This window comes from Pituophis catenifer, unplaced genomic scaffold (genome assembly GCF_029215685.1).
Source record: "Pituophis catenifer annectens isolate HBS135680 unplaced genomic scaffold, rPitCat1.0.hap2 SCAF_4, whole genome shotgun sequence".
Classification (NCBI taxonomy): Eukaryota; Metazoa; Chordata; class Lepidosauria; order Squamata; family Colubridae; genus Pituophis; species Pituophis catenifer.
Window position 1 is genome coordinate 92,485,205 of NW_027256884.1, and position 17,586 is coordinate 92,502,790.

At 34.8% G+C, this 17,586-nt stretch overlaps 1 protein-coding gene across 2 annotated transcripts in view; it reads right to left on the reverse strand.

Annotated features, from left to right (window-relative positions):
• The window catches only part of EPHA6 (EPH receptor A6), a 443,720-nt gene that overhangs the window by 194,383 nt on the left and 231,751 nt on the right, over positions 1–17,586 (reverse strand). The window lies entirely within an intron of this gene.

The following is a 17,586-nucleotide window of genomic DNA, read 5'->3' on the forward strand; positions in this document are numbered from 1 at the left end:
TGGAATGAACTCACTCCATTAAGGTGAAGAATATTCGAATACAGTGTTCTAGTGAAATTCTGTTCCATTATATAAAAACTTAGATTTCAAAAAATACTGATGAGTTAGTCGTGATGCTACAACTACATTTTTCTCTGAATCTGAGAGTTCAAAAGGAACTATACAAAATTTCTATAGAAAAGTGAGTCAGATACAGAATATTGTTCATATAGAATATCATCCATATGTTGGTAAAGCGCATGAGTTAAATTGGAGTTCCTGTAATTATGGATTCCAGGTAGTGAAAGAGATCATTGAAAGTGTTTCACATGGTAAGATAACAATACCATTTATTTCAGCTGGATTTATCACTGGAGAAAAAGCTTCATGCTGATAGGAAATGACTGACTGAATAGATACGCCCAAATTCCATTAGCTGTGTCTTTGCAGCTAGCAGTAAATTTCAGTTCTGCATATTCTGCAGAGAATAGTAAAATCTTTAAGATCAAACACCTGATTTTTTTCTCCCCTACTGAAACAAATGGTGGAAATTAAAAAAACAATTAGAAAAAGAAAAGAAACAGATGGGGCTTGGTTGCTACAACTGTGCAGATGTACATGGTGAATATCAACATTTTATTCTTTACTACCCCATTTAAGACACATAGGTTCATACAGCACAGTGGGCAACAGTGCCCACAGTTCTGTTCTGGAAAGTAATGACATATACTTTGAATGCTCTCCTTCAAGACAAGATTTTGATATTTAAAATTCTATTATGAATACAAACACTTAATAGAGCTCTTCAGGTAGCTCTTCAAATTTTTAAAATTAGCTATTAATCTATTGACTAGGTTCACAATTTTTGCTTTCAGCTATGCAGATAATAGTATGTGTGTGTGTGTGTGTGTGTGTGCATGTGTGTATGTATTTTTTTCTTCAATTCAATCTATGTCCAATATCTGCCTAAACTAGTCCCTGCAGTTTTCTTGGCACGGTTTTTCAGAAGTGGTTTGCCATTGCCTCCTTCCTAGGGCTGAAAGTGATTGGTCCAAGGTCACTGGCTTCTGCCGAAGAAGGGACTAAAACTCATGATCTGATGCCTTTACCCCTACACCCAAATGATTCTCATGTATATGGATACATGTGTGTGCGTGCAGGGTATATGTATATACAAATATATGCACATACCTAGGATAGATGGCCTTTTAATTTAATGAACTACAATTCTTTCCAAACACTATTGTTTTAATAGAAACCTTTTTGAAATGTAGCAGAATATTGCTAATGATAACAGTCTGCTATGATTTTAAATTTTTGTATGTTATATCAATGTCACCACAAGTTACTGTTGTTAAGGAGGTCCTTAAATAAGACATGTAGTATTACAATTAAGAACTTTTGCTTATGACAGACATTACTAAGATAATGAAAATTTTGCAAAGCTTTATTAAGCAGAAGCAGCTTTATTATCTGTCTTGTGAATTTATTCAAAGCAAAACAAATTCCAAAAAAAATGCTAAATAAAAAGGCAACATAATGAACAGAATGAACATTTTTTGCTTTACCCAGAGGTATGAAATTGCCCTGTGCTTGCCTTACATATGAAAAATTGATGAGAACAAATTAGTTTGAAAGTGTGTCATTAAATTGTCACAGTACGAGCTTTCCTGAAAATCTCCAAACAGGTCATACACTACCTTCTTTCCTGATGCAGTACGGGTATGAATAAATAATCATATCCTATTCTATATTGTGGTTATATCTTGCAACTAGTGTCTATGCTTGGAAGCTTGATTAGGTTCTGATTTATCTGGGAGTAATTAAGATTATTTTTTCCCAAACTAACTCTTCTTCCAAGAGACAAGAAAGTTTCTTCTTACAGGAGGAATGAGGTGACTGCTTCAGTTTGTAGGTGCCAGAAAATGAGACAATAGATTTTGGACAATATGTTTTGTGAAATGCATATAACCAAGGAACAAAGAATATAACTATGTATGTTAATGAATAATATATCAACATTATCTCCTTTTTATTTTTTAATTTTCAAAACTAATTCTCTCTGCCACCTTATTCCCTGGTGGGGGAACTAACTAACTAAGGGAACTAATTATTCCCTTAGTCCAAATTTAAACTACGTGGTATATGAGAAATAACTAATCTTTTCTTTCTCATTTGCACCTTTCTTAATATTGTTTCTTCCATACATGGCATCTGCCAATAAACAAACAAAAGGAGTCAATGCTTTGATTTGGTTGTTCTGTTAGAAACAGAAATTCAGGAATAATTCTATAAGAAAAAAAATTTAAATGCCACATTTTCTTCATATTTGATCAGAATTACACATAATGCTTGATTTCCATTAACTTCCATTACGTGTCTCTTTTTGGCTCTATGTCATTAGGGAGAATCTGGAGGCGTCAAGGAATGCTTTATTAGGCCTGGAAGTAGCTCAAACATTTATGTCCATCATGGTAACCATGGACACTCCTGCTTATTGACAGTCTGACTGAGAGTGGATTAGATCTGGCTTTTTTAAAAAAAAATCAGAGTGGTGGTGACAGGATCTGGAGATGGGAATCTTGTTGTCTGTCCCTCATAACTTGTTGCCATTGTGAGGATTATGTTTAATATCAAATGGATATGAGATCTGTTTGGAAATGGACTTCATTTATGATTGTATCCATCTGATATTGAACATAATCTTCACAATAAGCTTCAAGGAATTCATTCATGGCAACAGGGAATGAAGGTAAGATGACAAGATTCCCATCTCCAGACCATGTCACCACCACTCTGAAATTTATTCTCAGTCGTGACTTGAAAGCAGGCTTATAGAATGGGAGCTCTAGCATGGATGTATGGCATAGGTATTTTGTCTTCTCAATGAGAAGACTTCAGCTCAGGTTTCTGTTTTATTGTTAATGTTTTATATGATACGTTCATTGAATTGATTGGATGAGAGAGGCTTACAAATTTGATTAACAAATATATGCAATTGGCATTTTTGAAGTTTCTAACCTACAACATCTTTATTTTTTAATATCTTATGCAAATAATATCTGTACTCACTGGTAATAATTTAAAACTTGATTAAAATTAATCTTAAGGATTATTTATCTAAAATATTTTAGACAAGTAATGTAAATTAGCAGTTGATTATACTGTATCTTTTAATTTGCAAATTGGTCAGTAAAATTTTATTCTAAATACAATTAAAATGAGAATTTATCCCCAAAAATGTAATAAAATTGAATAAACTAGCTATCCAACATGTAAAATAGTCAAGAAAATTTCTTGGGGATAAAAGTAGGGTGGATTTCAATAATATCACAATTATGGGCACACTTGGGAGACTAAAGTCCTCTTCCTCCAACACATATCAAAAACTTCCCAGTCATGTCCACCATTTGACAATATTGATATCCCTCCTTATAGCTGTCTCTATGGTTTGTTTGTTTTTTTTAATTTTGATTTATATGCCACCCTTCTCCGGAGACTCAGGGCGGTTTACAAGGTGTTAAGCAATAGCCTTCATACTTTTGTATATTTTATACAAAGTCAGCTTATTGCCCCCACAAACCGGGTCCTCATTTTACCTACCTTAGAAAGGATGGAAGGCTGAGTCAACCTTGAGCCTGGTGAGAATTGAACTCGCAGTAATTGCTAAATTAAAATTATTAATTAAATAAATACATAATTAAAAAATTAAAAAAATAATTATATATTTCTGTGTATCTGTATATCTCTTTTTCTTTGGTGAGGAGTTATCTTTCCTGGACAGAAATAAACATTGATTATTTTATTATTTTATAGGTATGAATGTTTAATTTGTGGTAACTGTGTCTTTGTCTCCCATGGTATTGACCAAACCTGGTGCTGGTTGTATACCTGCTTGCTGCACGTATAAGTGTAATTTCAAAACAGATTTTTTTTACAGCCTAGTAATTATCTTATTTTTATTGGAAATAAAATGATAAGAAATGATTTGTTAAAATGTCTGGCTCTTTTTGGCTCTTTGTCACACATACATACATACATACATACATACATACATACATACATTCTTGTTACTTTATAAGACTTTACAAGACTTTGTGTAAAAATCAATAAAATAAATTTACTGTTAAAATTTATATACTCAGAATTATAAAGTTTTATCAGTAATGCTGTCATATTTTATGGAATTTCAGAAAACAGTTATTACTAAAATCAATTGTTACATAGTTTGAAAAAATAGTTTTGGTTTACCATGTTGGCCACTTGTACCTTACTTAATAAATAATAATAATCTAACATAGCTTAATGGGATACAAAAGCATTAGCCGTAAATTAGAAAGACAAACTATTAAATGGTATTAAAAATGGTAAATAAGGAGCTATGGTGGTGCAATGGTTAGAATGCAATACTGCAGGCTACTTCTGCTGACTGCCAGTTGCCTGCAATTTGGCAGTTCAAATCTCACTAGGCTCAAGATTGACTCAGCTTTCCATCCTTCTGAAGTCGGTAAAATGAGCAGCCAGATTGGTGGGGGCAATATGCTGACTCTGTATACCACTTAGAGAGGGCTATAAAGCACTGTGAAGCAGTATATAAGTGTTCTGACCTAGGCTTCCTGAATCAGTAAAACACACGAGTAGTCCCAAAAACTGTTTTATTAAAACAGCTGTGAATTCTGTTCATTTACAGATGAGTCCTAAATAGTTGTAAAGAGTCCCTTCCCCTGTTCCTCTGTCTCGCTGAGTCTGAGTCTGACTCTGGAGGCTCCGGAGGCAGCACGTACCTCCCAGATGGCCCTTTCTCTGTCTCCAACGCAGAGCTATCGTCCGAGTCTTCCCCAGACTCCAGGACTGGCCCATGTTTCTCCCCAGCCTCTTCACTGTCCGACTCTGCCAGCTCCACAGGCTGCTGGTGGACCACAACAATAAGTCTAACTGCTATTGCTATTAGCTATGTAGACTGTCTCCTTTGTGCAATGCTTACTGCTTTTGAAAATTATCTTGATACTTGAAGCTCTATTCATTCACTTCACAATTTACAGTGTCTTTTAAGTCTTTAAGATCGCAATCTCTTGTATATCAGTTGTTTAGTTTCACTTAATAGCAGTTGTTTAGTTTCACTTAATAGGAAGATAATAGTATATACTTTACACCAAACACAATTTCTCTCAGTAGCCTAAACATTCTAGATACAAGGAAACATCTTCTAAATTGCATCTTAATTTTTAAAACTTCAGTTCCGTTTTTAAAAGAGAGTCGGTGTTAAGGTCATATCTATGCAAAATCATCATAGATCAAATACAAGGCAATTTTTCCCTTCTAATATTTTTACTGAGACAAAACAGTAGCATCCACTATTCAACAGCACATATCTGCAAGCTAGTAATTACTTAATTTGTCACAATTAATTTGAAATAAAGCATGTGCTGTTAGTTAACACTATGGCCATGGCATTTGAGAGTATCTGATATTGCCAGCAGAAGCAGCAGCTATGTCTTCAATTTATAACTGGAAGAATTGTAGCTAAATCTCAGGCAACTGAAAAAAAAAATAGTGTTCCAGGTAATTTATTTTCCTCAGGAATACAATTTCATTACAGCAATGGATCATTTTGGGATGACCCTAGGTAGACTATTAGTGTGCATAAAAATGAAAACTTTAATGCAGGTTATGATTTAATCCAAAGGATATCAAAAGATCTCTATCATTTGACTTCTGTATTTTTCCACTTGGCTATATTTTAGTTTCCCCCACCCCTCCATGAAATAGATAAAAGTCTTTCAAAAAAAGTAAGAGAAATTAGCAAGGAAAATAATTTTCCAGTAAGGGATTATAATTTGCATATTGTAATCATTTAGTGCATCTGCTAATTACTGGCTCATATCTATTGTGTGTGTGTGTGTGTGTGTGTGTGTGTGTGTGTGGCAGTAGGAGGCATGCTGGCAGCCATTTGCAGTCCTAAACTAATCTACAAGTGAATATGTTTCATGGAGCACAATGAGACTATTTTATATAAACAGATGATCCTGGAGTGTCATCAACAAGCAAGCAAGGAATCAATTTATGACCAGCAAGATATAGCAAAAGCCTTTTGGTATATTCTTCAAACTTCTGCACTCATTATTTTGCAATAAAGAATAGTTCTTAATTTTGGAACAACCATTTCCTCCCTATCTCATATGCTAAGAAGTAAAGAAATACAGTGACTGTCCCTGGTTATATTTAGAAACTGTAATTGCTATGCTTGATTCTGTTTCTGAACTGTTTTGACATTTGTCTTCTAAGTGCTTTTGGAAGATTACACAAAGATTTACAGGGCTTGTGATATGGACTTCAAGAGTTTTAGCTGAATAAAAAGACCTGCCCAGGTACTAAAAAGAAGTGTAAAATTTACCATGCAGGTATTAGGGTGAAGTTCCTTTCCTTATGATGTCAGTATAGAACTTTCTATGCAAACACAAAATACATGACTGTAGCAGGATATTCTCAAATACAAACTCTACATATGAAGTCTTCCTGCAATTATATTTTATTGTTTATAGCTACCGGTATTATAATACAATTTAATATAAAATAAAATTAATTAAAAATATAAAAGCAGAATTTATTCATCATTGGCTATAGATCTTAAATCATTATTTGAGCAACAATCATGGATCTGTTTACATGTCTAAATTGTGCTTAGTTTATTGAAGTTTAGTCCTAAGCAAGTAGATATAGGATTGCTCCTTAAGACTTCTTAAAAGGCATCCTCATCAGATTACAGGAAAACTATTATAAAGAAACAAAAAGAGCTCTATTCTATAATGTATTATCAGAAACATTGGTTTTCTCATTTTCTCTTTGAATTCTGGTAATTGATTTCTATTTTAATAAATAAAATCCTGGATAGTCCACTAATATGCCAATATGCTCCCACAGAGAGGAACTCCTCAGGGTGCCGTCGGCCAAACAAAGCCGACTGGCAACACTCAGGGGGAGAGCCTTCTCTGTGGGGGCACCTGCCCTCTGGAATGACCTGCCCCTGGAGGTCCGTATGATCCCTGACCTTCGTACCTTTCGCTGCGCCCTTAAGACCCTTTTGTTCCAACAGGCCAGGCTGGCTTAGAATATGAATTTTAAACTAGGTTGTTTGTCAAGTTTTAACTTTGTGGGCCAAATTTTATATATTCATTTTAAATTGTTTTTAAATTTTGTGAGTTTATGTGTGCTTTAACATGGCTGTACACTGCCCTGAGTCCTTCGGGAGAAGGGCGGTATAGAAGTTTAATAAATAAATAAATAAATAAATAAATAAATAAATAAATAAATAAATAAATAAATAAATAAATTAATAATATTATTATTAATATTATTATTAATAATAATAATAATAATAATAATAATAATAATAATATTCCACTCTATGGCCTGTTGTTCCCTCAACAAAGATGGATCGATGACGTTAATAGTGCTTGGCTATGCAAGATGTTGCAACATATGCTTAACCAAGTCTGTCTTCCAACATGATATGATAAGATTCATTCATGAGATCACCACTTGTATAGGGGAAGTCTTGAGGGAGCCTTGAAAATCACCCTGGAGCAGGTGGATGAGAACAAGTGGCATGTGATAGTTGGATATTTCATAATGAATCCTGTTACCTTGAAAGAAGGAGTGAACCCATTCCCCAAATACTAATCATCATGTGTTTTGATGAGGTGACTTATTTTATCAAATTGCAATATGTTACTCCCATTAGTTGTACAATTCTACTCATTTGTTTTTCTGCCTGTATACCTTACTCTTAATGGAGCCAGATAGCTCAACAGTTAAAGATGCTGGCCTTGTCAGCTGGAGAGCTGTCAGCCCAGGTTCAAGACCTGAATGCTACATAATGAGTTGAGCTCCCATTACTTGCCCCAGTTCCTGCCCTCTTAGCAGTTCAAAAGCATGAAAATGCAAGTAGATTAATAGGAACCATTTCATGGGAAGGTAACAGCATTCCATGTGCCCAGCCATGCTGGCCACATGACCATGGAAATTGTCTTTGGACAACACTGGCTCCCTTGGCCAAGAAACAGAGATGAACACTGTACCCTAAAGTCGGAAATGACTGACAGGGAAACATTTATTTTTTTATACTTTGGTTCCAGATTTCACAATAGGAAATTTTATGTTTACAGCAGCAGCAACTTTATCCATCTATATGATGGTTACTGTGATTCTTGATAGTTGATTCTTTTCTTCTAATCCTTGCTTATGCCCATGATTGCTGTGTATGTTTCAATTTTGGATCACAAAGCTATTTGTTCAATTAGAAACATCCCTATTATTTTTCTTGCAAAATATGCAAGTGTGGACATGACTATTGTTGCCTTAACTAACAATAAATGTTGTATTGAGATAAAAGATCTCAATATGTGAGATCTTTCAAATGACCTATAGGGATTGAAAATATATAAATGTGTAGGTATGACCTACATTGCACTACACCCTTCCAGGAAGGACAGAATGATTAACAGTGATGGTAGTAATGGAGATGTTAATGATGCTAATGCTAATGGTGATTTAAAAATACAAGGTTTAAAAAGGAATTTAAAAAATTAAGTTAGCAATTACCCAATATAAAAAGTGATGAAAGTAATAATTCTGTTTCCTTCTCTCCTTTTTTCTTTTTTTCTATCTTCTTTTTTCTTCATACTTTTTCTTTAATTTTCTATGCTTTTATTGTTTTGAAAACTTTTAATGAAAATATACAAAAATACAATTTTAGATTACTCCTGTGAAAAAGATGCATTTTTGTATGCAGATGGAAGTGGAGATTCTGTGGGCAAACATCTATTGGATATGAACCATCATATCTGCTGATGTCTTTGCAGAAGAAGGATCTTTGTTAGGTCTACAAACGTGAATCTGTTTTACCCAAGCATGGCCAAATTATGTAGGGGTGTGACTTACCTAGAGAAGTTGACATTCAATTGTTTTTACAATTATTATTGTTCATAATGGTAACTTTCTATCCCTATACACAAACGTGTGCTATAAAAGTATAATTTTTTCACAATGTTTTAAAACATGTAAAATAGATACAATTCATAAAGAACAATATCTATATACGTTTAAGTCAGTTACATGCAACATTCAGTAGATATAAATGTAAACATAGTACCACAGGTAAAAAATATAGAATAACAAGTCCCACTAAGTAACTTTTAGACCAGAGGAAAAACAGAAGAACTCAATCATATACATGTACACATGGGGCAAAATTAAGTTTATAATTACAATTCATGAATAAAGATGCAGATGGGGCAGGCTTAAAGTTTCTTTAATAATGCTAAATTACTCTAGGGAATGAACTGCTAAATAACTGGCATAGCTGTATTCTGGATAAATGCATTTTGGCTTTGAGCTTAATACAGCATAATACAGGAACATTTTACTTACACTTTAAATAGGAACTGCAGTTTTAAACATGCTTGGAAATTACACCTAGTGAACTGCTGGAAAAATTCAATGGTTTTTGATTCGGCTATCTTTATTTAGATAAAAGATTGTAATTTTTCATAAAGTCAAAACAGATGATAATGAAAGTTAAGACCTAACCAAATAAATCTTCCTTCCTTCCTTCCTTCCTTCCTTCCTTCCTTCCTTCCTTCCTTCCTTCCTTCCTCCCTCCCTCCCTCCCTTCCTCCCTCCCTCCCTCCTAGAATTTTTAAACCACTCTGATCAACAGAATCTGGATGGTATAGATAAATATTTAAAAAATGACATTTAACCGATATATATTCCATCCCCTAATTAAAACAATTACAGAACAATAGAAGAGGGCAAAAACTAATCAGACTGACAATGTTAAGTGCAAATAATCTTACTTAGAATGGAACTTCTTAGTTCAAATTTGAGCAGACAACTATGGAGCAGTAGCATAGAAAAGCAATAAGTTGTTCAGAATGAGAACAACTTTGCCTTATTATTATCATTATTTTGTAAATACACGAAACTATGGTTAAGTTGTGACTCATTATTTATGGCCATAAGTAATTGATTGGCATGCATCTCACTCCTTCAAACTCTAAGAAGTGGCCCAAGGATGTGAATGTTAGAGCTTCTTAGTAAAGATTTCAAATTCATTTGAATATTAAATTGACATAAAACTTAAAATGCTACGATAGCACTATGCCAGTTTTGTATGAGAAATGCCTGATTCTAAGAGTATTATCATAAATTACTATTGTTGAAAAAAATTCATGGCTATTATCATTAATTAGGCTGAGTGCAATTAAACATTTTCAAATAGATTTGTAATATTTTTTCCAGATTCATTGTTTATGATTATAATCAACATGCTTTATCTCAGAATTATTTTCAGAAGGATCAAACCAAATATATTATTTTAAAAAATGGATAATAAGAGTGGATTTTGGTTAGGAAAAAAATGGTGATAAATGTACAGTTAAATTAATTTCAGAATGTTATCTAATTTCACAAGAACATTATTTGAATTAGTTTTAGTCTAGTGTTCACAAATACCTAACATAATAAATTCCCATCTTTCCTAAGAAGTAATACAGTATTAGAAAGTGATACTTGATGGATTTATACTGCCATAAATCATAGAAATATATCAAAAGAAAATGGAGGATTGGACTTAAGAATTATCTTTTCAGAGTTATAACAGCTTGCTTCTATTCATTCTACTTCTGCAGTTAAAGAGACAATAATACTTGAACACAATATGTTCTATTTTGTGCAATCACTTAGGACTGGATAATAGATTTTTCTTTTGATTGTAATAATAAAGAAATGATATTTTCCATCAAAGAAATTTTAGAAGTCTAACTATAGCTTGGAAGGAAAATGATTAATCCTCTAGCAGATATGGTATGATCTACAGTAGTTAATAATTTAAATAGATTTTTATAAATCAATGCTTTCCATTTATTGTTTAACACCATGGTTGTTGCCTTATTGTTTCTGTGAACAGCAATATATAAGTGCAATTAAATAAATAATAGTGTGAATACTTCTCCACACAAATTGTGTCTGCAGATAATCGCCCAGCCACTCTCTTTAAGATGACCCTCCTCCTCCTGGGAAAGGAGGAGATTGAGGTCCACCTGAAGGGACGAGCTGAGGAGTTTGCGGATTTTCTGGAAGACAAAATTGCTCGACTTCGTTCCCAGTTAAATGCCAGCATGGTTGCTGGTCCGATGGAAGACCTTGATGCAGGTTCTTGCTCTGTTATCTGGGAACAGTTTGACCCTGTTGCTCTCGAGGAAGTGGACAGGATCCTAGGGAGTATGCGCACAAGCACCTGTGTCCTTCCTGTGAAAGCTTCCCAGGAGGTGACAGACGGGTGGACTCTGGTGGTGATTAATACTTCCCTAAAGGAGAGGGAAGGGCCCCAGCACTTTAAGTAGCATGTGATCCATCCTCTTCTTAAGAAGCCATCACTGGACTCCACCCAGTTGAATAATTTCCGACCTGTCTCCAATCTTCCCTTTTTGGGGAAGGTTGTTGAGAAAGTGGTTGCAGGGCAGCTCTAGAGGTTTCTGGATGAAATGGATTATTTTGACCAGTCAGGACTCATGCCTGGAGTTGTGACAGAAACAGCACTGGTTGCGCTTTTGGATGATCTCTGGCAGGAGCCGGACGGGGTAGTGCATCCATCCTTGCTCTACTTGATCTCTTGGTGGTTTTCAATACCATCATGGTATTCTCCTGGAGTGGCTTCGGGGGATGGAAGTGGGAGGCCTTGTGATATCCTGGTTCACTTCCTTCCTCTGCGGCCACTCTCAGTCAATGCTGATAGGAACGGAGAGATCCAGCTCTCACCCACCCTCAACATTTATATGAAGCAGCTGGATGAGATCATCCATCACCATGGACTGAGGTATCATATCACCAATATGCTGATGATACTCAGCTGTATGTCTCAGCTCGTGGTGAGTTAAGTGATGCCGTGTCCTACCTCTCACAGTGCCTGGAAGCTGTTAGGGGTTGGATGGGGAACAATGGATTGAAACTAAACCCTGGCAAGATGGAGTGGCTCTGGGTTTGGGGTTCATTGGCTCAGGGAGAATTGCCATCTTTGGTCTTGGATGGGGTGGAACTACCCCAAACAGACCCTGTGCAAAATCTGGAGGTTCTCCTGGACTCACGACTCCTGCTCGAAGAGCAGGTGATGGTTGCGGCCAGGAGGGCCTTCGCACAACTGCGAGTTTGCACCAGTTATGCCCTTTCCTGGACCAGCAATCCCTACTCACAGTCACTCATGCCTTAGTTACTTCCTGTCTTGACTATTTCAAAGCGCTTTTCATGGGACTACCCTTGAAGAGTATCTGGAAGCTCCAGTTGGTGCAAAATGCAGTGGCCCACACGGTCATGTGCAGACCCCGATGCGCACATATATCACCTCTCCTGCGGGAGCTGCATTGGCTGCCGATTTGCTTCCGGGTACAATTCAAGGTGTTGGTTGTCACCTTTAAAGCCCTTCATGGCTTGGGACCAGGTTATCTGAGGGACCATCTCTTGCTGGTCACATCTACCCGACCCATTAGAGTGGGGAGGCAGGGAATGCTGCGGGTCCCATCCCTGAAGGACATACACCTGGTGGGACCCAGGAGAAGGGGCCTTCTCTGTGGTGGCTCCCTCCCTCTGGAACATCATTCTCCCAGCGATTAGCCCTCACCCTAATTCTCTTCCGGAAGGCGCTGAAGACCTGGTTCTGCCAGCGGGCCTGGGAACCCAGAGTGGCATAGAGCCCATTAAATGGCTTGTGTGATCGGCTGTTGCTGGGGTGGGAGGTGGGGGTCAGGGGTGATTTTATTATATTAATTTATTTGATTTTTTATGAGTTTTACTGTTTTTTAAATGTGTTTTTTTTATATTCTGTAAGCCACCTTGAGTCGCCATGGGTAAATAAGTGGCAATATAAATCTAATAAATAAATAAAAATATAAATAATCAAATGCTGGAGTTAGTTCCCACTGCTTCAGCAAGACCATCAGTGAACAGAAGAAAGCACTGCAACCCAAATCTACACATAGGTAATGCTTTGCAGTTTTTTTTTCTTGGATATAATAATTTTAAAAGAGATGTACTTCAATGCATGTAGATACTCTTGTTAGAGGCAAATTATTAATGTATGATTATTTATATAATAGTTATGTAATCTTCTTCTTCTTGTGCCATATCCCTCATCAGACGTTGCCGATCATGTTGACAATCCTATTTTTATCAACAGCTGCATGAAAAAGTGCTGTTGAGTTTTGTCCAAACCAGCCCCTTAGATTTGGAAGCCATGATGTTCTTCTTCTGCCTGGCCCTTGTTTGCCTTCAATCTTTCCTTGAAGGCAATCCTTCCATACGTATGCCGTATTATTCTGGGTGTCGCATCACATGTCCAAAATATTCTAACTTTTGCTTTTTTATGGTTTCCTTGGCTTTCCCAGGCAGCTTATCACCTCCTCATTTCTGATTTTGTCAACCCAATTTATAGGTAACAGCCACCACATTTCAAATGCTTCTAGTCTCTTCAAGTGGCTTTCTGTCAGAGATCAACTCTCCACTCTGTACACATAATCTAGATTTATATAAATATCTAGATGTAAATATGAAATACTGATCCATATATTTTTCTTTGTTTTAAAATGATACTCAACTCTTTATTGATCTTCGGCTGGAAATCATCAGCATTAATTAATGTAGGAGAAACAATCTGATTTTGAAAAATGCAAACAATGCTAATATTCATATGCTAATATGACAATAAAGTTATTATTTTTTATTTTATTCAATCATCTGAATCATTCCAATTTTTTTTGTTGACTAATGTGAATGCAAAAAATAAAATTTCTTTCTTTCTCAATTTTCCAGATTAGAAAATTGGCTCTATTAGTTGCCAATTTTGCTTGGAACCACATTTCAGATTTCTGAATAGTTTAATAATCCCATAATTTGGTAACTGCAATGAAAGACAAATCTTGGATAAATAATTGCTTGTATAAATCACGTGCCTCACTCTAGATAGCACATGTTTAATGTTAACAAACTGTATCTTCAAGCACCTTTGTATATTATGATTCTTGGTTCGTAATTGTTAACGTATACATGCTATTTGCACTGTGAACTATGATTGTACCAATCATAATTTTAGTTTGAACTGGAAAAGAAGAAGGCAGAATATATACTATATTTTGATCCCAAATATCCTTTTATTAAATTGGTTTGAAGAGAATGTTTTTTTCTTAATCCCCTTCCTTCCTTCCTTCCTTCCTTCCTTCCTTCCTTCCTTCCTTCCTTCCTTCCTTCCTTCCTTCCTTCCTTCCTTCCTTTCTTAGTAGGATTACCTCTTATCTCACACAGGATAAAATACATTGCTTAATACTATCCTTAAAAGAAGAAAACAAAACAAAAACTAGGATCCATTTCCATCAAATTTATTTGTATTTATAACCAATCATACAATGAACACTTAATTAACGTAAGTTTTTTTGCTGACATTTAATGATAATAGATCATTTACAATTCTAAAGCTGAATCCACTATTAACTCTACCACTATTTTCTAATGTATTACTACTCAAAAAATAACTTCACTTCTATTGGTTTCTTTCAGTGGGAATCAGAGCAGTCAAATTTTCATGATTCTGTTCTGTGCTATTTTTCCAGAGTTAACCCAATTTAAATAAAAATACGTTTACCATTCCTGCACAACAGCTCATGTTTCCTTGGGTCTTAACTACAATTTTCTCTTGCTTTGTCCTTAATAAAACATTATATTAGTGTTTGCTCAGAGAAGATGCTAATGGCATCTATGGCTACATGTTCATAGCGTGAATATGTTGTTGTGATTTAAAAATAGTGCTATTCAGATTTTTATTTTGGTATGGCATTTTTTAAATAATTATATTGTTTTTCCTTGCAATAGGTTTTGTGACATAATGCAACTGCTCTGGAATCAATTCAGGTGAAGGAACTTTAGAAAGGTATTACATAAAACAAAAGGGAGAAGCACAGCTAAATGCAATTATAAAAAAGACTCTAAACCATAGAACAAGTTATACCACAGAGCAACAATAGATAATGAAATAAGAAAAACAATTCTAATTGGTTTGCATCAACTTGTACGTGATATGAACAATCTACAGCATACAACAGAAAACTTTACAAGTAGGAACTGATTATTTTAAAATATTAGATAGTGAACACAATTTGTTTTAAAAGTTATAGCTTTCAATGGAAGGAAAGAATACAAAAATATGTAATAGAAATTGTTCTTAGGTCAGGAAGAGGAACAATGGTTAGTAAACATACAGATCCTAACTTAGATGTTTGTAATGCTTGTACATATATTTGAAATCTTGTCCTTGTGTTTTGTTTTGTTTTTGTTTTTTTGCTGTGGCAGAAACAGAAAGATTTCAAATGCTTGAGACTTTTGGATGAGTCATTTGGATAAGTGTACAGACTCATACATGGTATTAAAGACATGTTTTTAAATATATCAGAAAATAAAAGTTATGCTTCTTTTACGATTGTCAGCTCTTTTATACAGTCATGTTGGTTTATTAGAGCCGTGGTGGTGCAGTGATTAGAATGCAGTATTTCAGGCTGACTTTGCTCACGGCCAGAAGTTTGAGCCTGCCTGGCTCAAGGTTGATTCAGCCTTCCATTCATTCAGCCTTATGAGGTCAGTAAATAAGAACCCAGATTGTTGGAAGCAATATGCTGACTGTGTAAACATCTTAGAAAGTGCTATAAATCAGAGGTTCCCAACTTCCAGGCCTGCTACCGAGCCGTGGTCAGTTGAGAACCAGGCTGCGCAAATAGTGGGTGAACTTACAAAGGTTCATTTGCGCATGCGCAGGATTAGATTGAGCGTGGAACACATCCTATCCCTCCCTGCTACTGGTTGGGGACTTCTGCTGAAAAGCAGTAGGAGATGATATATAAGTTTAAGTGCTATTGATATTGCTATTATCAACATGGGTACTTTATTTTTTTTAAAAAATTATCTACTTTATTAATCTATGATAGGTTGACAATAAAACTGAAGTATGTACATTACCGGCAGCTGTACAATAATTATTACATTACAATAATTATACTGAAAAAAGTTTCATAGAAGAGGATAATCAATTATAGAATGAACCAGTTTTCTTGACCATATTCAGAAAGTTTTATAGGAAAGGATGCAGTGACACTTAAAATGGTAACCCCACATAAAAGATTTGAAAGAGTATATAAATATCAATTTTTAATGAATGTCTGTTTCTGGTTGTTCATAAAAATGAACAAAATGCAACAGTCCATAAGTGCTAGCTCTTCATTAACATGGTTTTAACAATAACAATGTAGTAGGCATATTCTTGCCCCAAGATATCTGGAAATAGGTAGAGAATCAGCTGTGAAGTAAATTAAAACTCAGTTGATAAAAGGCCTTGGAATATTTCAAGGACTAGAATAGTGGCTCTAGGATTACTAAAACAATTCAAACTTTATATTAATTACTTTTGAAACAGCATTCTATTATTTCAGCATTAGTTATGTGGAGATATATAGTGAAAAGTTAAGGGTCAGTTAGGAATATTAGGAAAAGAAGATAAATGATTCTATAAATCTTTCTATCTCGAAGCTGTTCTATTTTACCTTCACCACAGCAGGAGGCTACTGATCTCTTTATCTAGAAGCTTTGATCCAGGATTTAAGCTGCAATGTGTGGAAGAGCAATTTTTTTACCCTTTTCTTTCCCTGCGTGGTCTGGAAGAGTCTGGATTGGAGTCCAAGAATAAGATTATAAGCATTTCTTTGATACTAATGATTATTTAAGATCTGAGTAAATAGGCTTATTATTCATATAAAAGAGTTCCTCATCAGCCTTCATACAACCAACAGTCAAAGACTTCAAGAATTTAGCTAAAATAGTTGAAAAGCTTAACATTACAGGAGGCTGCTTTCAAGGCTTATGGAATCCTTGAGATTCATTATATCTCCAATTCAGCCCCATCTTCCAATTCTTTGCCTCCCTTTCAAACTGTTTAGGGGCTTGATTTGGTTATTTTCTCTTTGTCAATTTTATTGTTTCTTTCAGCTAACACACTGGATGTATGTAAAGTCACTGATATTTTTATATCACAGATGTTGACAGCTCAATATCTCAACTGTAAAACTTACATAAAAAAACACTATATAACTAACCCTAACTTTTAGTTTGATAGTATTTTGTGCAAGCAGAAAAAAGTATCTAGGAATTTAATATTTTAAGTATTTTTTTAGTTGCTCAATAATAATTGGACACAGCACCATCATTTATGATCTTGCATTTTATAGAATTGCTTCTCTTACTGTCAATTACTGCACATCATTACAGAAAATGTTTGAATTAAACTGGTTATTTCTACTTTGTATATAATTCAATGACAATATTTTCCTATACTTATCATTGGACAACACATTCACAACAACAGAAAAAAGGACTTGTCAGTTCTTAGTGCTAACTGAATAATTATATACTTTACTATTTTATTTGTTTATATCATTTATTTCTAATAATGCTAATCATCTGCAGTTATTCTAATGAAAAATATGTTATACCCTAGAAAAACATATTTTGAATATAAAC